Raw genomic sequence first — 21,769 nt, 5'->3', positions numbered from 1 at the left:
TTTTGCGGTACGCGGTTCTCTCACTGTTGTGGCCTCTCCCGTTGCAGAGCACAGGCTGCGGACGCGCAGGCTCAGCGGCCATGGCTCACGGGCCCAGCCGCTCTGTGGCATGTGGGATCTTCCCGGACCAGGGCACGAACCCGTGTCCCCTGCATTGGCAGGTGGACTCTCAACCACTGCGCCACCAGGGAAGCCCTAATTCCTACTCTTTTTAAAAAAGAAAGAAATTAAGGCTTCAGAGTGAGCTCCTCCCAGGTAGGACGTTATTCTCCGTCTCTTTGCATTCCTTCTGCTAACGTTACCAGAACTCCATAGGTGTGTCTCAACATTCAATCAATGTAAGCTAGAAGTTTTCAAAAGGCAGGGATTGTTGTCTGTTCTGCTCACTGCTACATCTAAAATATCTAGAAGAGTGTCTAACAATAATAAGTGCTTATGAAGTATTTGTTGCATAAATTACTAAATGAAGATTTATTTAATTAAACTAATTTTCTCGAATAATACACAGCCAGGAAGAGGAAAATTTGAGGTTTGAAGTCAGGTGTTCTGACTCTAGACTCCACTACATCCTACTGTAAGACTTGAGGTCAGGTCTGGCATAGGCAAGTATACAAATTTTCCTGTTGCTGAGTCTACAGAGAAAAATCTTTTTTCAAAACTTTACTCGAATCTTTACTAAAAAACTAAATATCATATATAAATTATATCTCAATAAAGATTGTTTTAAAGTTATTAAAAAAAAAACTATATACCAAATGATACTCTTATGTTCAGCACAGAATTGACTCTCTGGCCAGAGATGACAGACCTCTTAAGTTGGCTATCATAATCATCATTGTTTAACAATGCTATCCCACCAATCAGGGTGCTTCCTAAGAACATGGAGTGCTTTTAAATGACTTTATAAAGATGCAAAGTTGAATGGCAAGCCAGAGAAAGTCAAAGATTTCAAAACACGCTTGGACAGGATCCTAGGATGATATGTGTAATTTATGGCCTAATCAACTGGTTGAGTGTAAAACTGTTGTTAAAAAGATCCCTAAGGTAATCCAATTTGCTTTTAGTACCTAATTAACACTTCCCAGTGGTTTCTGGGTTGTATAATTGATAAATACAATGCTTATAAAATTTATACCAGGCATTGTAGTATCCAATTAAGCCAAGATTTCCCTGTTATTGGGAATGAATTTAACTGATGACAAAGATAGTACTGAAAAAAAAGAATGGAGTAGATAATTAGAAAAAATAAGACAATGAGGTAGCTCAATTATCTGCACTTTTAGAGGAAACCACGTTCAGCTTTTACATCACAACCACATTCTGGAGGGAAAGTCGGAAGTCAGAAAGGATGAATCAAAGGCACTCTGTGGAGGGGAAGAGACTAATTCTAACCACCTGGTTCAGGTACTGCTCCAATCAGTGTTATGTATAATACTTTATCTCAATTAATCTTTGAAAGAACAACTGAGGTATAAATATTATCACCTCCATTTTTTTTATTGGAAGAAACTGAGGTTCGCCAAAGCTTTTGTAACTTGCCTAAGATTTCAACCAGTTAAAAGGTGACAGTGCTTGTTATTATCATAAAAACCATAGGCATTATTTATGAGAATTTATGGAGTACAAGGGCCACGTTTGGAACAGGTACTTCATTTTTAAAAGAAGGAAAAAACCCTGCCCAAGCAATTATATCCTGGAGAAATTCTCATACACATCAAAAATAACTTAGAACAGTGGTTCTCACCCTTCTTTCTCTGTGCTGTGACATACATGGAGAAGGGACAGCATTCACGGGGAGCCACAATTTCATGGGCACGCCCAGATTACTAGGTGCAGCACAGCAAAAAACCAGCTGTGGTTACATGCAATTCTCTGAGCACCAGCGCTTAAGAAGGCACACGTAAAGGTAAAAGGATCTGTTGATATTGATATTCTTTAATAGACTCATTTGTTTTTTAAGTAAATACAATAAATACTTCAACATTAGTAACAAATTACAATTGATCACAATGCACAAATGTATAGCAACACTGTGTTTGAGAACACTTACTTCGAAGAGGTTAGGATGCCGGGAAGGAACAAAACAAAACAAAACAAAACATGGTTTTCTAAAGAACAAAATTAGATCAATTGATTTTTTTTTTTTACTTTCTTTGATTTAAGCGGTAGGCTGCAGGCATGGGGGATGTAGAAGTTCTTATCTACTTTGTTTCCAGCAACTTTTGAACTATTTCACAGCTCATTCTTATCCAGAAAGGTAGAAGGCAATATCGTGGTTGACCCACTGGAAGATGGGGTACGGCTGATACCAGGGTAATGTTCAAATTTTCAAGTTTTCCATGCCCTAGTTCAACAGAAAGGCAATCTGATATATTGGAGAAAGTACGGATTTTAGAATCAGGTGGCTTGAGTTCAAGTTCTTTCCCTATTTCTTGCCTGGTTCTTTGCTCTTGGATAACTTAATCTCTTTCCTTTGCTTTCCTTTACTCATTCAAATACACTTATTGAATAGGCACTCTTTGCTAGACACTGTTCTGGGTGTTAGAAATACAGGGGTAAACCAGACAAATCTTTGCTTTTAGAGAGTGTACATTCTGATGGAAGAAACAAGACAAACTATAAAGCTGTAACATTTATATAAAATATCAGATAGCAATAAGCTCTGTGAAGAACAAAGCAAAAATAAAGCAGTGTAAGGAGAAAGAATGGCAGGCTGTGTATGGATTCTTTTAGATAAGGTACTTAAATAAGGTCTTTCTGAGTCAAGGACATTTGAGCAGAGACCTGAAAAAATGAGGGAATTATCCATCACAAGTTGTGAGCAAATGGGTCAATGGTACTCATAAAGGTTCTTAGGCAAAAATGAACTTTGCTTGTTCAAGGAACAGCAAAGCCTATGGGGTTAGAGCAAGAAAAGAGGGCAGAGAGTTTCTTCTGCAATGTAAAGCTATTGAAGCTCACTTCCTTTTTCAAATGGATCATCCTGATTTCTGGGGGGAGATCTGCGACAATAAGGGAAGGGACAGAAGCAGGGAGACCAGATAGGAAACAATTCCCACAGTTTAGATGGTTTGAATGATCAGGCAGGCACAGACAGGTTAGCAAGGGTAGCAAAGGTGAGAAAAAGTTGGATTTGGCGTTCTTTGAATCTAACGCCTGAAGAATTTACTGGTAGGCTGGATGTAGGTTCTGTGGGAAAACAAAGAGTCAAAGATTAATTCCTTGTTTTTTTGCCTGGGAAGATGCTGAGGGTGGGAGGAACGAAGAGTTTTATTTTCACCTAAGTTTGAAGTCACTATTAGACATCCAAGCAGAGATGTTGAATATGCACTAAAGTATACACATATGGAGGTCAGGACAGAGGTAGGGACTGGATATAGGATTTTTGGAATCCTAAGCACATGTAACTAACTTAGTCACGGATCTGGCTTGATGGCATGAGGGAACATCACTAGAAGGCAGAAGAGGTCCCAAGACTAAGCCCTGGTCAACAGCAATAATTAAAGACTGGAATAGCAGCAAGAGCCAATGAAAGAAAACTTTAGAAAGAGTGTCCAGAAATGTAGGCCATAAGTCAGGGTTCATCATACTAGAGCCAGGTAAAGAAAAAGTTTTAAGAAAGAATAAGTGATCAACTATGTACTACATTGTTGAGAGGTAGAGAAAGATAAGGCCTGAGAATTGGCCAGTGTATTCTGTAAGCTGGATATCATGAGTAACTGACCAAAGCTGCTTCAGTGAAATGACGGGGAGATAAGCCTTACTGAACTGAGTTGAGGAACCTAAGGAATAGACTACTCCTTTGATGAGCTTTGTTAAATGAGGGTAACAAATGGGTGGAAGTCAATCAAATAAGGATAATGACCATATTTACCATCAAAAATTATTTTGAATATTAAATGAGTGAGTGGATAGAGAAGAGTTTTATACACTCTAAAGCATTATTACAAATATTATATATTTTGTATAAATATTTATACAAATTTTTACATTTTGTGGCAGAAAGGATGGGTGGAGAAAGGCAATGAAATATCTTGGACAAATCCTTTAAAGCACTGAGTCTATCTGCTCATTTTGAATGTTTTTGAAGTAAGTGTTTGATTTACTTACATATATAATCATCTGGTAGAATAAAATAATCTGGAAATGTTTGAGTAAAGGATCCTATTAAACAGATAAAGAGCAATTATATATTGTAAACTTGGGAGAAACTCCTGAAATTTAGGAAAAAATTCAAGTAATTATATACAAGATATATTTTATAGAGAACTTATTTTTAAAAGGTGCTGGGATCCTGGTTGTAAAAACCAAAAGTCTTCGATAACTCACAGGACATTTTGAGAAAATCATGATATTTGAACTAAATCTCTGATCTCTGCAACTTCTACAACATGTCTTTCAGTATCATACTCAAGGCCATACAGCAAGCTAGATTTAAACCAACATAAATTAAAAATATATAGATCTGGAAAGAATGGAAGAGCTCCAGACGTCAAAGTGAATATTCTATAAGACATAGCTAATCACAAATTCAGTCTGAGTCAGAAAAAAAGTTGATCCTGAATAAACTGTGCACAACACCTGAATCAAAGATGGTACTCAATAAATGTCCGCTGAAGGAGAATACGGATTGCAGGAATGGTTGAATGTTTGCTTGCTTATTACAAAAAATAAATTTTCATATCTTGATAATCTTTATAATACCTCTGCCATCTTGCCTTCTCTTTCCATGTTGACAGGCTAATATTTACTGACCACTCATGCCAATTTATGGGTGAGGCCAATGGTTCTGGTCATTTCATCTCATAGCCATTTAGATCTTCAGTACATATCCCTTACCCAGGCTATCTAGGGTAGGTCAACAGATACCATTGTAAAAAATGTCTAAAAACAAAAAGGAAACCTGACCAATTTTCAGTATTTGCTAGGGTAAAAAAGACAAGGTTACTTTCAGCATGAGATTCAGGTGGATTAGCCAATATATCAGAATGTAAGCTTATGTTCCCTTCAGAACTATAATTTGGGATAAAATATTAATACTATTTTTCCAGTAGATACATAAACATTATTTTTAATGGAATTACTGGTTTACTCTATAGGTATATATTACTACCAAAAAGATTATTAAAATAATTAGGAAACATATGTGGTGGTCAGGGTATAAAAGGCTAAGATGGACTATTGAGTAAAGCTGGGGATATGCAGGACTCTGCCAAAACTGATTTTTAAAATCTTAACTATCATAAGTTTTTAAAGTAGAATATGTATTTGTAACCAACTTGCAATAATTATAATTAAAGAATATCTTTCTATGCTTCTTTTTCCTAGTCCTTATGGAAGGCTTTGTTATAGCAACATAGGAGAATAAAGGAATGAATGGTTGTAAAGTCTCTTGCAGAAAATGTTATGCAAACGGTAATAGCTATTAGAGGAAAGCATTTTCCTTCAAGAGCATGATACACCCAAGCTATTGACTGTATTTATACAATGACATGGTGAAAAGAGAAAGACTCTGTAGTCAAACAGACCTGGGCTTGCATGTGTTTCACCACTTTCTAGTTGTGTTCATTTGGGTAAGTTGCTTACCTTTTCTGGGTTTTTGAAAAATATAGATAGTTCCACACACATTTGAGAGTTGTGAGAATTTAATGGAATATTGTGTGTAGAGCCTAGTACTTACAAAGCAGGTACCTAACAGTCATTAGTTTTCTTTCCTCATCTCAGACAAAACATTAACTTCCAGTCAAAAGACTTAAAAACCTATGAGAAACCGTTATAATTGCCTAACTGGGTGGTAGAGGAATTAACCTACAGTACCTAGGAGAATTATAATTTCTGGTATGTGTATGTAGATTTTTCTACACAAATCCCCAGTCTTTAGGTGCCCTAAATGATAATAACTAACTAAGCTGCAGGAATGATGCTTGTTTATGTAACAGTGGGCAAGTCCCTTCTTCACTCCAGGCTTCCCCTCTTTTGTGCATAGGTGGAATGAACTAGATCAGTGCTACTCAACATGTGATCTGTGGTCCAATACTAGTCTGCAAGCTCTTTGTTCCCCATCCACTACAAAGTCCGTATTGAAAAAGAGTAAGCACTTAGAAATTTTTACAACTGTTTGGTATACTCTTAGTCTTTATGTTTTTGGAAAAATTTAAAATATATGGGATTGTACTTTGTGCATTTTTGGTTTTGTTTCTTCATTTCATTTTTCTAGTAATACATTTTCATTACATTTTAGAAATGTATCGGTCTGCAATAGATTGTAAATGTACACACACATACACACATCTTTCACACATCTTTCACCACAGGTAATTTGAGGAACATTGAACTAGATAATCTGTAAAATCCCTTCAGCCTTAATAATTTACAAGACTGTATTCTCTGTCCATGTTGCCTGAGGCTGACCAACTACAGACGAAGAAGAGATGATTATTGCCTGATGGCCTCCAAAGAGGCACCTTCCGGCTAAGAGATGATGATAATGAGGGCGAGGATGAGGATTTTAATGATTAATAGTTCCTACTCCGGAGCTGTTTACCATGTGCTGGTCTCTTTACCAGCATAATTTCATTTCATCCCTTTTGTTTAATGTTATTACACCATTTCATAGAATGAGAAAACTAAAACTCAGAAGGAGACTCAGAGGGTAGCTTTAAAACCCAGGTCTAGGCTTCCGGGAAGATGGCAGAAGAGTAAGACACGGAGATCACCTTCCTCCCCACAGATACACTAGAAATACATCTACACATGGAACAACTCCTACAGAACACCTACTGAACGCTGGCAGAAGACCTCAGACCTCCCAAAAGGCAAGAACCCCCCCCCCCCCACGTACCTGGGTAGGGCAAAAAAAAAAAGAATAAACAGAGACAAAAGAATAGGGACGGGACCTGCACCAGTGGGAGGGAGCTGTGAAGGAGGAACGCACACTAGAAGCCCCTTTGCGGGCGGAGACTACGGGTGGCGGAGGGGGAGAGTTTCGGAGCCTCGGCGGAGAGCGCAGCCACAGGGGTGCGGAGTGCTTCCCGCACAGAGGATCAGGGCCGACCAGCACTCACCAGCCCGAGAGGCTTGTCTGCTCACCCGCCGGGGCGGGTGGGGCTGGGAGCTGAGGCTCGGGCTTCGGTCGGAGCACAGGGAGAGGACTGGGGCTGGCGGCGTGAACACAGCCTGCAGGGGGTTAGTGCGACACGGCTAGCCGGGACGGAGTCCGGGGAAAAGTCTGGACCTGCCGAAGAGGCAAGAGACTTTTTCTTACCTCTTTGTTTCCTGGTGCGGGAGGAGAGAGGATTAAGAGCGCTGCTTAAAGGAGCTCCAGAGACGGGCGCGAGCCGTGGCTAAAAGCGCGGACCACAGAGACGGGCATGAGACGCTAAGGCTGCTGCTGCCGCCACCAAGAAGCCTGTGTGCGAGCACAGGTCACTCTCCACACCCCCTTCCGGGGAGCCTGTGCAGCCCGCCATTGCCAGGGTCCCGGGATCCAGGGACAACTCCCCCGGGAGAACGCACGGCGTGCCTCAGGCTCGTGCAACGTCACGCTGCTGCCGCAGGCCCGCCCCGCACTCCGTGCCCCTCCCTCCCCCCCCCCCCCCCCCCGGCCTGAGTGAGCCAGAGCCCCCGAATGAGCGGCTCCTTTAACCCCGTCCTGTCTGAGAGAAGAACAGATGCCCTCCGGCGACCTACACGCAGAGGCGGGGCCCAATCCAAAGCTGAGCCCCAGGAGCTGTGCGAACAAAGAGAAAGGGAAATCTCTCCCAGCAGCCTCAGAAGCAGCGGATTAAAGCTCCACAATCAACGTGATGTGCCCTGCATCTATGGAATACATGAATAGACAACCAATCATCCGAAATTAAGGAGGTGGACTTTGAGAGCAAGATTTATTATTTTTTCCCCTTTTCCTCTTTTTGTGAGTGTGTATGTGTATGCTTCTGTGTGAGATTTTGTCTGTACAGCTTTGCTTCCACCAGTTGTCCTAGGGTTCTATCCGTCCATTTTATTTTTGTTTTTTTAATATTTTTTCTCTTAATAATTATTTTTTTATTTTAACAACTTTATTATATTTTATCTTACTTTACTTCATTTTACTTTATCTCCTTTCTTTTTTTCTTCCTTCCCTCCTTCCTTCCTTCCTCCCTCCGTGCTTTCTTTCTTTCTTTCATTCTATCTCTCTTTCTACTTCTACTAATTCTTTCTTTCTACTTTTTCTCCCTTTTATTCTGAGCCGTGTGGATGAAAGGCTCTTGGTGCAGCAGCCAGGAGTCAGTGCGGTGCCTCTGAGGTGGGAGAGCCAACTTCAGGACACTGGTCCACAAGAGACCTCCCAGCTCCACATAATATCAAATGGCGAAAATCTCCAAGAGATCTCCATCTCAACACCAGCACCCAGCTTCACTCAACGACCAGCAAGCTACAGTGCTGGACATCCTATGCCAAACAACTACCAAGACAGGAACACAACCCCACCCATTAGCAGAGAGGCTGCCTAAAATCATAATAAGTCCACAGACACCCCAAAACACACCACCAGACGTGGACCTGCCCACCAGAAAGACAAGATCCAGCCTCATCCACCACAACACAGGCACTAGTCCCCTCCACCAGGAAGCCTACACAACCCACTGAACCAACCTTAGCCACTGGGGACAGACACCAAAAATAATGGGAACTACGAACCTGCAGCCTGCAAAAAGGAGACCCCAAACACAGTAAGATAAGCAAAATGAAAAGACAGAAAAACACACTGCAGATGAAGGAGCAAGATAAAAACCCACCAGACATAACAAATGAAGAGGAAATAGGTAGTCTACCTGAAAAAGAATTCAGAATAATGATATTAAAGATGATCCAAAATCTGGGAAATAGAATAGACAAAATGCAAGAAACATTTAACAAGGACCTAGAAGAACTAAAGATGAAACAAACAATGATGAACAACACAATAAATGAAATTAAAAATACTCTAGATGGGATCAATAGCAGAATAACTGAGGCAGAAGAAAGGATAAGTGACCTGGAAGATAAAATAGTGGAAATAACTACTGCAGAGCAGAATAAAGAAAAAAGAATGAAAAGAACTGAGGACAGTCTCAGAGACCTCTGGGACAACATCAAACGCACCAACATTCGAATTATAGGAGTTCCAGAAGAAGAAGAGAAAAAGAAAGGGACTGAGAAAATATTTGAAGAAATTATAGTTGAAAACTTCCCTAATATGGGAAAGGAAATAGTTAATCAAGTCCAGGAAGCACAGAGAGTCCCATACAGGATAAATCCAAGGAGAAATATGCCAAGACACATATTAATCAAACTGTCAAAAATGAAATACGAAGAAAACATATTAAAAGCAGCAAGGGAAAAATAACACACAAGGGAATCCCCATAAGGTCAACAGCTGATCTTTCAGCAGAAACTCTGCAAGCCAGAAGGGACTGGCAGGACATATTTAAAGTGATGAAGGAGAAAAACCTGCAACCAAGACTACTCTACCCAGCAAGGATCTCATTCAGATTTGATGGAGAAATTAAAACCTTTACAGACAAGCAAAAGCTGAGAGAGTTCAGCACCACCAAACCAGCTTTACAACAAATGCTAAAGGAACTTCTCTAGGCAAGAAACACAAGAGAAGGAAAAGACCTACAATAACGAACCCAAAACAATTAAGAAAATGGAAATAGGAACATACATATCGATAATTACCTTAAATGTAAATGGACTAAATGCTCCCACCAAATGACACAGATTGGCTGAATGGATACAAAAACAAGACTCATTTATTTGCTGTCTACAAGAGACCCACTTCAGACCTAGAGACACATACAGACTGATAATGGAGGCAGGAATGTACAGTGGAGAAAGGACAGCCTCTTCAATAAGTGGTGCTGGGAAAACTGGACAGGTACATGTAAAAGTATGAGATTAGATCACTCCCTAACACCATACACAAAAATAAGCTCAAAATGGATTAAAGACCTAAATGTAAGGCCAGAAACTATCAAACTCTTAGAGGAAAACATAGGCAGAACACTCTATGACATAAATCACAGCAAGATCCTTTTTGACCCACCTCCTAGAGAAATGGAAATAAAAACAAAAATAAACAAATGGGACCTAATGAAACTTCAAAGCTTTTGCAGAGCAAAGGAAACCATAAACAAGACCAAAAGACAACCCTCAGAATGGGAGAAAATATTTGCAAATGAAGCAACTGACAAAGGATTAATCTCTAAAATTTATAACCAGCTCATGCAGCTCAATAACAAAAAACCAAACAACCCAATCCAAAAGTGGGCAGAAGACCTAAACAGACATTTCTCCAAAGAAGATATACAGACTGCCAACAAACACATGAAAGAATGCTCAACATCATTAATCATTAGAGAAATGCAAATCAAAACTACAATGAGATATCATCTCACACCAGTCAGAATGGCCATCATCAAAAAATCTAGAAACAATAAATGCTGGAGAGGGTGTGGAGAAAAGGGAACTCTCTTGCACTTCTGGTGGGAATGTAAATTGATACAACCACTGCGGAGAACAGTATGGAGGTTCCTTAAAAAACTACAAATAGAACTACCATATGACCCTGCAATCCCACTACTGGGCATATACCCTAAGAAAACTATAATTCAAAAAGAGTCATGTACCAAAATGTTCATTGCAGCTCTATTTACAATAGCCCAGAGATGGAAACAACCTAAGTGCCCATCATCAGATGAATGGATAAAGAAGATGTGGCACATATATACAATGGAATATTACTCAGCCATAAAAAGAAACGAAATTGAGCTATTTGTAATGAGGTGGATGGACCTAGAGTCTGGCATACAGAGTGAATTAAGTCAGAAAGAGAAAAACAAATACCGTATGCTAACACATATATATGGAATTTAAGAACAAAAAATGTCATGAACCTAGGGGTGAGACAGGAATAAAGACACAGATCTACTAGATAATGGACTTGAGGATATGAGGAGGGGGAAGGGTAAGCTGTGACAAAGCGAGAGAGAGGCATGGACATATATACACTACCAAACGTAAGGTAGATAGCTAGTGGGAAGCAGCCGCATAGCACAGGGAGATTAGCTTGGTGCTTTGTGACCGCCTGGAGGGGTGGGATAGGGAGGGTGGGAGGGAGGGAGACGCAAGAGGGAAGAGATATGGGAACATATGTATATGTATAACTGATTCACTTTGTTATAAAGCAGAAACTAACACACCATTGTAAAGCAATTATACTCCAATAAAGATGTAAAAAAAAAAACCAAAAAAACCCAGGTCTATTTAATTCCAAATCCCACATGCTTTCAGCTGTACCATGTTGCTTTTAAGCTACAGTTACTTCCCAAATGAAGTTGTCTTCCCTTAGCCAGCTCTCTCCTTGTTTCCTGGGGATCAACTGGTGACATCAGCAGGCCCATGAAGTCTCATTCTAAAGGGCATGACTTTTGCTCTAAGATCCTGGGAATTTCTCTTTAGCCTGACCACGAAACCTCATAATTTAAAAGTACCTTATGAACAATCTACTATCTCTAATCCAGTGCTTGGGCCACTGCCACAACTTACTTGACAATGAGTCACTGATTGTAAATGTGAACATATCCGGTGAAGGGAACGCACTACCTCCAGAGGTACCTCATTTCCTCTCAGGATAGTCTTAGGGTCTAACAGTGATTCTTAGATTAATCTGAAATCTCTCTAACTTTCCTTCTTTGGGCCTAATTCTCCCCTTTGGAGCCATGAACAACCATACAGAATTGCTCTACATTGTAGCAACAAAATATGTATCTGGATTTTGAACAGGAAGCTATGGAGTTGTTAGTTAGACAGACCTTGGGTTGATTCCTGGCTCTGACATATAAATGAGACTTGAAGTAAGCTACTTAGCCTCAGTTATGCTGCCTATAAAATGAGGACAATAATCCCTACATCACAGAATTGTCATAAGAATTAAATGAGATTACAAGTGAAACCCCATGGCAAGTACTCAAAAAAGTTTGTTGAACTGAGAACTGATTACTTTTACAATGTATTTTCTGATTATCTTACTATTCTGGACACTGTCTTCTGATACGGACCCATTCTGTCTGCTCCTACAGGTTTCTTCTCCCCCAGGCCAATTCAGGAATCAAAAATTATATTATTTTAAATAATTCAACAAATGACAATAATGTGATGCTGTTCTGTTTACTAAATGTTTTCACGTTTTGATGTGAATTAATATTGACATACGTTCTGTGAATCTGGAAGAACATATTCACATATCATAGGTGTGGAGTTGAGGATCTTCGTATACAAGGTCAAGTAGATTTATTAAGCGGCAAAGTTCCTAAAGGCTGTTTTTCCTAAGAAATGTACAAAGCAATTAATTTATTTATTTGTTAAATATAAAATTAAGTAACCACTGTTGTTAGATGCCAGATTAGCACCCAGAGATGAGTAAGACTGACACTGTGCCTGTCTTTTCTACACCTAAAGAAGAAAGATATTGAACAAGTATAATGAATATGAAGTCATGCAGGATGTTAATGCAAAATAAATCAAGCCAGCCTGGCCAGGTCTGAATTTGGCAACTGTTAGCTTATGGTGAGTTCTCAATCAGAACCACAGGTGTTTTAAGTCAGTGGTCCCCAGCCTTTTTGGCACCAGGGACCAGTTTCGTGGAAGACCATTTTTCCACGAACGTGGTAGGGGGATGGTTTCGGGATGATTCAAGCACATTACATTTATTGTGCACTTTATTTCTATTATTATTACATTGTAATATATAATGAAATAAGTATACAACTCACCATGATGCAGACTCAATGGGAGCCCTGAGCTTGTTTTCCTGCAACTAGATGGTCCCTTCTGGGGATGACAGTGACACCCTAAGCACCACCTCAGATCATCAGGCATTAGATTCGTATAAGGAGCCCGCAACCTAGATCCCTCGCATGCACAGCTCACAGTAGGGTTCGTGCTCCTATGAGAATCGAATGCTGCCGCTGATCTGACAGGAGGCGGAGCTCAGGTGGTAATGTGAGCGATGGGGAGCGGCTGTAAATACAGATGGAGCTTCGTTCGCTCACCTCCTGCTGTGTGGCCCGGTTCCTAACAGGCCACGGACCAGTCCTGGGGGCTGGGGACCCCTGGTTTAAGTAATATCATAACCATCACAATAATACCATAGAATCATCTCTTTCCTATCTAGCCATATTTAATTGGGAGGCCTGAGTTTTAGGATAATCCATCTCCTTTCACATAAATTAGAAAATGCTAGAACTTCAGTCAACTGATTCTGAAAGCAAGTTTTCTGAAGGCAGTTATTGAGAATCATGAACCTCCTTTTGCTTTTCTATGATGAAACAATTTGCTCACACACCAGCAAAAGTGCCCTGGTAAAAACACCATCCTTTTTTCAAGAGAGGCAGGCGTGATGATAGATGACGTTTTCCCTATTGCAACATAAACACTTCTCCATATGTTACTGGGGACTCTAGAAAGAAGAGATCATTTTTAATTCTGGTAAGTTCAGTCGAGACAATGACGATCCTTTGACAAAAATATATACACAGTGATCCAGGTATCTTTTCTGAATACTTTTCAAACTCACCTTGCAGTAACTATAGTTGCTGTGGAATTACAGTTTTAATGGATATATTTTTTCTGTTCTAGGTACTCCTATAGTGTGGTACATTTATGCTATAATGGATTATTCACATGAAATCAGAATCATTAGTTTTGTTTCTTCTATGGAACATGTTATAAAACATATCTCAGTTTAGAGTCCTGGCCATCTCATCAACTTCCTTTCTTCCCAGAGGATTTAGATTAATAGTGGCCCAAATAGCCTATGTATGTACATAGTAAATTTTACTTTTCTGTTCCTGTGACTTCATTCTCTAGGTAATAAGCCTCTGAATAAATGGTCGTCTCACCATCTCTATCCTGGGCTGACATGTAACCTCACTGTCCTAGTTTTAATAAAGGTTCACCTTCAGCCTCCTGCTTCTTCTAATGTGCTTGCCAGTCTGCCTGCCCTTTTAGAGATTCATCCAAAGAAAAGGGCAAACTCAGAAAAAAAAAGGTCTCCACAAACCATTTAGTAAATTGGCTTCATTACCAAATGCTACATGTTTACCCATGGTCTGGGGTTTGACTCCCCTTAGGGGAGAGAAAAACAACCTGGCAGATAAGTGTTTCAGATACAATCAAGTCTTTAATCTCTGCCTCTGCTTCTAACTGGAATGTGATGGTCTGCACCTTTTTTGAAGACTTCTCTTCATTGAGTTAGCAGCTATCCATAGCATTTTGTACGTATCTCCATTACTGTACTTTTTACCTTATATTTAAATTATTTTTTATCTACATTTTTTGTGAGACTACGAGTGTCTAGGTTGCAAGGATAGTAACATTCTTCTGTGCAGTTCTGTGCCTACCATTAAGGGCACAGCCCTCAGTAAGTGCTTGCTGAATATTTGTTAGATAAGAATTGCATGTTTAATACCAGAGTCTATAATTCTTTCTCATCACCTTTTAATAATCGGCCACTGAAAAGTACTTACTGGGAAGTTTCTATACAGAAGTACACGCTATAAAATAGTTAAATGTAGCCTTGATCCTTTAATAACATTATATATAAAACACTTCTATAATAAATAAAAATCATTTGCCTTATGTGTCACCAACCACAAGCAAATTTAATAAAAAGTCTTTATATAAAATTATGAATGTGAGCTATACCATAAAATTGGTTTCTTTAGAAAAACTATTAAAAGTTTAGGGATTAAAAATGTAACTTCCCTTAATATTGGCCCTAAGACAATATAGTTTATGATGTAATGCATTAAGTACAAACGTCTCTCAAAGCCCCCTTACCTTGTTTTGGAGGACTTCTCCAACCTGATCTCCTACTCACAACTTCACCATGCTATCAATGTGCCTGAGTCATTCCTATATACCTGCCTTTACCCATTCTCTAAATCTAGGCTTAGATCACTTAACAAATTTCACTCATCCTTCCAGTCACACATGTTAGATTGACCATATTCTTCTTCTTTGAGGTCCTACAGCATTTACATAGTACTTACTCTTTGGGGTATGCAGCCCACTCTGACCCCTGCAACCGACTATGTCATCTTCAGACATGGATCACTGCATGATCCCACCGTTCAAGGCACATCTGATTAAATTAGAGATGGAAATTAGGGCTGTTCAGCCCTACGCATATCTCTCGCCCTCACCACTTCAGTGTGTCCATCAACATCTAACTGCCAGTCTCAGCATATTTTTGCCTGAAGTCTTTCTCCAAAGCTGAAGAAGACCACTCTCTCTAAGTGCACAGCAAGCCAGAAGTACTGGGGGATTATCGTCCCCTAATAACAGCCCTCAACCAGTGACTGATGGGAGTTGATGTGTAATTGGTCCTTTGCCAGTTGAAATGGGATAACTCTGAGTGTACGTTACACTAGGAATTTTTCAGTTTCCCCAGGGGATTATCCTCCAGTTATCCTCAGCAAGAGCTGGCTTGGTAACATCCTTTATTGGATGCCCTTTCTTCCCTGTTACACTTGCCCTTGTCCCTACTAGTGTTGGCCAATAAGATTCTCTCTCTTGGGATTCTGTAATTGAAGCAATGAAATTTTACCTGGGATAGTCTCTTAAATGAAGTTAAGAAAATGTTTTCTTACTTTTTTTTATTTTAGTCCATTTTGAAGGGTCAGTTCTGCCCTTGAGTTCTACTATTCATTTCTGTATTTATATAACAAATTCTTTTGGTTTTAGCTAAGCATAAAGTTGGGTTTTGTTACTTTGAACCAAAATATCTTATTATTTTATCATTCATTTTTATTTACTGAAACATGATATTTGAAAATAAGATAGGACCTCCATCAAGTCCAACCTTCATAGTTTAGGTAAAAGTTCAGAATGAAATTAGTTGCCAAAAAACTCACTTAAACGTTGTTATTATACTTTTCAAGTATCCAAATAATGTCTAAAAATTAAGAGTACGTGCTTTTGGAGGTCTTAAACATTCTTATATTTCTTTTTATCTTCATGGTACCTTACGCAGTAGGTATTCAATAAACATTTCTTGAATTAAATTAAATTAAATTAAATGTTTGGAATCTGTGTAATTGTTGACAGCTGAATTTATTATGATCCCATACTTATATATTCTTTTGCAAGAGGATTTAAAGTAGCTTCTAAAGGGAATATAGGTAAGGCAGTTAATACAATTTCTTACTTTAAAAAAAAAAAAAACGGACTGAAAACAAGCATAGAGATAAAAGGGCTTCCCTTTTTCTTCCTTCTATCCCCGTTGCCCCATCCTGGTACTAAATGCCAAGTGAAATTTCATATTTGAGACCCTACATCCATTCATATCGTCATTCATCTATTCATTCAACAAATATTTATTGAATGTCTATGTGCCGATCAGTGAGCTAGGCACTTGAAATATAACACAGAGACTGAGATATAACACAGAGATTAAAACTGCTTTTCTCAATCGAGTGCTCACAGTGGGGAATGTGACAGTAAGTGAGCAAGTGCAATAGCTCATACTAAGTGCGCTACGATGGGAGAAGTACAGGATCCTATGAGAATAGGTAGGGAGAAATCTAACGAAGACCCAGAAGGCATGGAATATTTTTTAGAGAAAATGTTGAACTTAATGGCCTATATTTGAGAAAAGCATTTTATAACAAATTCTGTCTTTCCCAGGACCTTCACAGACATTCCATTCCCTTTGCCAGGAATATTCTTCTCCTGACCTGACTTATCCCCCCCTCCATTATCTGGTTGACCGCTGCAAAACCCTCAGGACAGGGACTGCATCTGTCTATACACTGCCACATCCCCACACTAGTAACGTGTCTGCTTTAATATAGGAGCTCAGTAGGTATTTGGAAGGTAAAGAATATTTAACCACACTGTATTATAATTTTGTTTGCATGACTAGGAGCTCCTCGAGGGCAGTAATGGTGCTTCGCTTTTTCACCCTCAACAGGGCCTGTCTCTCCCTATCCCTCTAAATAAGCCCAGCTTTCTCATGCTAATAGGCTGGGAGTATATCATAAGCTCTCAGTGGTACCCACTTTCCAACTGTACAGTTAAATCAACTTCCATTTACCTATTTGCTTGCCTTTTCATTCTTGGTGGTGCTGTTTCCTTCACCTGTCACCTCATTTGGACCCATATTCCCATGATCACATTTTGTTCAGCCCCTTTGATTGACAGGCTGGTTTGAACCCACTACAATTCTGATTTTGCCCTCAGTGCCTCCTCTGGGACACTATTACTCATTCTTCCCACCTGTGGCCACAGAAACAGGAAATACCTTGAGGTGCATCTGCTCTCTATTCACCCCTACCTCTCAACTGGCCCCTCCACTAGGAGAAAACAATGGGTTAGATAAGCATCCAGATAAGTGCCAGGGATGCAGTAGTTACTTCATTGAACATTTTCAGAATGATTTTTTCAAACGTCATCAGTTTTCCAGTGGAAGTCAACATAGGAGTATTATTTGGTCTACGAGATCTGCTTCACATATTTTGTGAACTATACCTGTATCATTTACCTCCTCTAAAATATCTTGCAGAATTTTAGGAGCTGTGCTTCTGAGGGGAGAAACTGTATGAGCAACAAACTCAGGGAAGATTTTTATTTTATTCTCTAATATTCTACTATGGATACTGACAGATGCATTTATTATAAAATCTGCCTAGCTTACACTTAGTGAAAGAGTCTACCTAGAGAGCTTGCAGTTTATGCTATTTTCAGTCAACACTACAAACCTGCAATTTCTTTTCATCTCACCATGTTATTGGCTCCCCCAGGAGGCACTGAGAGACAGCAAAAGAGAAGGAAATTAAACTTGCAGGAGGAATGCTTTCCAAAACATATCTTAGCACTTGGCTCTCTGTTGACAGTGAGTCGGGGAGTGGGTATAGAGGTATGTAAATTTCCCAGTGCCATACTCTACCTGACTCTAACTTTATCCTGTAATGACTTTCTCCCCACATTACCTCCACCTCTACTTACCAAAACCTACCTAGTCTTCCATTTCAAAAGTTTCCACTTGTACAAAGACTTCAATGACCCTCCCCCTTCCATACAGTTCCAGTTTTTCTCATCAATATTTCTGGGCACTTAACAATGATAATTTACACCTATGTGTTGCTCATTATGTGCCAGGCACTGTTATAAACATTTTATTTATCATAACTAATTGAATCCTCACAACAACTGTATCTGGTAGATACTATTGGTATCCTGGTTTTACAGATGAGGAAACTGAGGCACTGAGAGGTTAAGTAATTTATCCACATCATATGGCTAGAAAAGGGGAACAATTAGAATTAAACCCAAGCAGTCTAACTCTAAAATCTATACTCTGAACTGTTCTACTATACTTTATTCTCAGACATTAGCTACTTGGAGTAGCAAGACAGATAAGATACGACCCCTGGCATCAGGGATGTTATTTTTTTTTTTTATTTTTTTTTTTTGCGGTACTTGGGCCTCTCACTGTTGTGGCCTCTCCCGTTGCGGAGCACAGGCTCCGGACGCGCAGGCTTAGCAGCCGTGGCTCACGGGCCCAGCCGCTCCGAGGCATGTGGGATCTTCCCGGACCGGGGCACGAACCCGCGTCCCCTGCATCGGCAGGCAGACTCTCAACCACTGCGCCACCAGGGAAGCCCAGGGATGTTACTTTATAGTGTGGAGAGAGACACGCAAGTTGGCCATTCCAAAATGGAGTGCTATGAGAGAGGGATATACCAGCCACTATGGCGGCACAGAGGAGGGCCACTGACAGCAAACGTAGACGTTAGAGCAGGTAGGTCTTGAAGGATGAGTCCCTAGATGGTAATCAGATGAAGAAAGACATTCCACTCAGACAGAACATCACTCATAGATACATGAAGACATGAAACAGAATGGTTTGAGTATTCATAAATGTATTCAAAAATTATTATTATTTTTTAACATCAGCTATGTGCTAAGCATTGAGCTCAGTGTGCAGTTCTGGGAGTGATGGTAGCAAGGGAAAAAGAAAGTGCTGCAAGCAGTTTACTATCACCAAGGTATAAAATCTGGAAATGCAGGCAGGGTCAATTCATGGAGGATTTCACGTGCAATGCTAAGCAGCTTATACTTGATCTACTAGGTGCTGGGGAAAATGAAAGAGCTTTAAGAGAAGGAATGGGAACATGGTTATATCTGATATCCAATGGCAGAGAGTGATCTCTCTATTCCTATATTTTCAGAGTACTTTGTAAATTTCCTATTATTTATCATATATTGCCTTATAGCATAATTGAAATTTATAAAATATAAATTTATATTTATATTAAATACCTCTAGATTTTAAGCTGCTAATAGATGACGAACCTGATTGCTGAGTCTTTTGAGCCTCCATGAAGCACAGGACAGACTGCACTTTGTACACAAATGTGTTCAGTAAATACTTGTTGAATTGAATAGAATTGTCTCTTTACTTACACTTGCATCAGACTTCTCCCAGCAACTCCACTTGTCTTAACAGGCTGAGCAGAAAATACTATAACGTGAAGGATGTTCCATATTTGCAGTAGATTAAGCAAGCTTTCTTGGACAATGCGACATCTGACAGTGCTGTCCCAGCCTCCCAGACTACTTCACAAGAACACGCTCCCCTCATCTAATCACTGCCTTCTCAAAAGCTTGGATCATGCCCTGTTACACAAGAATTGGACAAAAGTCTGAAAAATATAATTTTTCAAGATCTTCTGTTGAGTAATTTTAAGGTCTTTGAGGAAAATTTCAGACTTACTTGAGCCCGAAGATATATATACCTAACTGCCTGGCTGTCATCTGAGCGAAGTATGGAATCATTTCATCATACTTAATTTCTAAACTGTTTAAGCAAGCAATTCACTTTTTATTCTGCTAATGAAAATGACCAACTTTAGGAGATATAAAAATAACTCATAGAAATAAGGTATCCAGTCTCCTAGGTCACTCTATTTTGGCATAGGGTTGTTTTCATATAGAAGTCAAGAGAACTTCTCTGGAGAAATTCTACCTTTTTCTGCCCTCCCTCACCAGTGAAGTAAGTCCATTTTATTATATCAAGCATCACCTTTTCTTGACGACTTTTTCTTGAGCTTTTGACCCAGATGACAGCATTCATGCATAAAGTAATCTGAACAGTCTTTAGAAGAACGTTAATAAATATTCCCACAACACCTTCTGTTCACTTCAACAGACATTTAATGAGGTGCAATCCTCCTTCCATAGGGACACTGAGCATTACTCAACTTACTATTATTGACATATCCATCATAGGGTTCAAGAACATTCTGGAGATGAATAATTGAATGGTGCTATTTATAGAAGACCGCTGATCCCATAAGGCAGTAATGTAATATTAGCCTTCTTTTTTTTTTTTTTTTTTGCAGTACGCGGGCCTCTCACTGTTGTGGCCTCTCCCGTTGCAGAGCACAGGCTCCGGACACGCAGGCTCAGCGGCCATGGCTCACGGCTCTCTGTTGACAGTGAGTCGGGGGGTGGGTATGGAGGACACGAACCCGTGTCCCCTGCATCAGCAGGTGGACTCTCAACCACTGCGCCACCAGGGAAGCCCAATATTAGCCTTCTTGAGTGAAAAGTAAATTTGTATGATGGAGAAACTGATTGGATTTTTCCCTTCCTGGTTTTCATCATAAGTGCTTTTCCATTCAGATTAGATCAGGTGACCCTGCTATCCACTGTCATAGCACCTTTTACTTTTCTTCCTACCATAGTAGTAATTTTACATTTATTTGAAATTTTCATGAGCACAATGACCATGTCTTGTTGTTGTTATTATTTTATTTATTTGTTTGTTTGTTTAGCTCATGATTATATGCCAGGAACTCAGCCAGGAGTGATACTCAAAAGAGTTAGCACAGTCACCACATTGCTGTGTACCAGTTGAAAATCAGCATAGCAAGTCAGCAGTAAGTAATCATTAAATGAAGAGATGGATGGAGGAATTAACTAACATACTAGATCAGAGCTAACTCCTATCCAGTTTCAAATCATTTAATATTTCAATACTTTTATTCTATTCAATCAATAAATCACTTTATTAAATCTCCGCAAAGTAGATACTCTGTTGTTTAGGGTAATTAGTGGAGAGGGGAAAGAGGAAGAATAGAAAGTTAAATAATTCATGCCCTCAAGATGCTTATAATTTAGCATGAGAGGCATATCTTCATAAATAATGATGGAACAAAGGTGAACAAAAAGTAATGGTCGTTGACTTTTGGGGACAACTGTGACTCAAAAGTAGACCTGTTGAATACCAAAGACCATGTGTTTCTCACTGTGTAAAACATGGGATTTGGGATCCAATAGACCTGGATTTGAATCTTAGGTCCACCATTTCCTGGTTGAGTAGGTAATCTTGGGAACATCAATAAATAATTTTCAGTCTCAGTTTCATGATCTTTAAAATGGGGGTGACAGTACCTACCCCTCAGAACATGTGTGAGTTTTAAATATGATAATATTATATTTAGCACAATGCCTGGTATATAGTAGATGCTAAATTAGAGATTAATGGTTTTGCATATGTAAACTCAATGTATCTTTATGTTGGAATACTGGAATTATGGTAGTCAGAAAAGTATATTTTTTAAGAGAAAGAGAAATTATTAGCTTTTAAGAATTCATACTAGGTAGGGTAAAAGGCTTAGGAGTCAGACAGACCAAAAGACAGTTATTCTATGACTCACTAGCTCTATGGCTTGGA

General features: G+C 39.4%; 1 protein-coding gene across 1 annotated transcript in view; it reads right to left on the bottom strand.

Annotated features, from left to right (window-relative positions):
* The window catches only part of DLG2 (discs large MAGUK scaffold protein 2), a 2,041,254-nt gene that overhangs the window by 1,230,410 nt on the left and 789,075 nt on the right, over positions 1-21,769 (bottom strand). The gene's annotated exons all lie outside the window — the stretch shown is intronic.

The sequence above is a fragment of the Tursiops truncatus genome, chromosome 8 (assembly GCF_011762595.2).
Source record: "Tursiops truncatus isolate mTurTru1 chromosome 8, mTurTru1.mat.Y, whole genome shotgun sequence".
NCBI lineage: Eukaryota > Metazoa > Chordata > Mammalia > Artiodactyla > Delphinidae > Tursiops > Tursiops truncatus.
The sequence above is the reverse complement of the archived record's forward strand: the minus strand, read 5'-3'. Positions and strand labels throughout refer to the sequence as shown.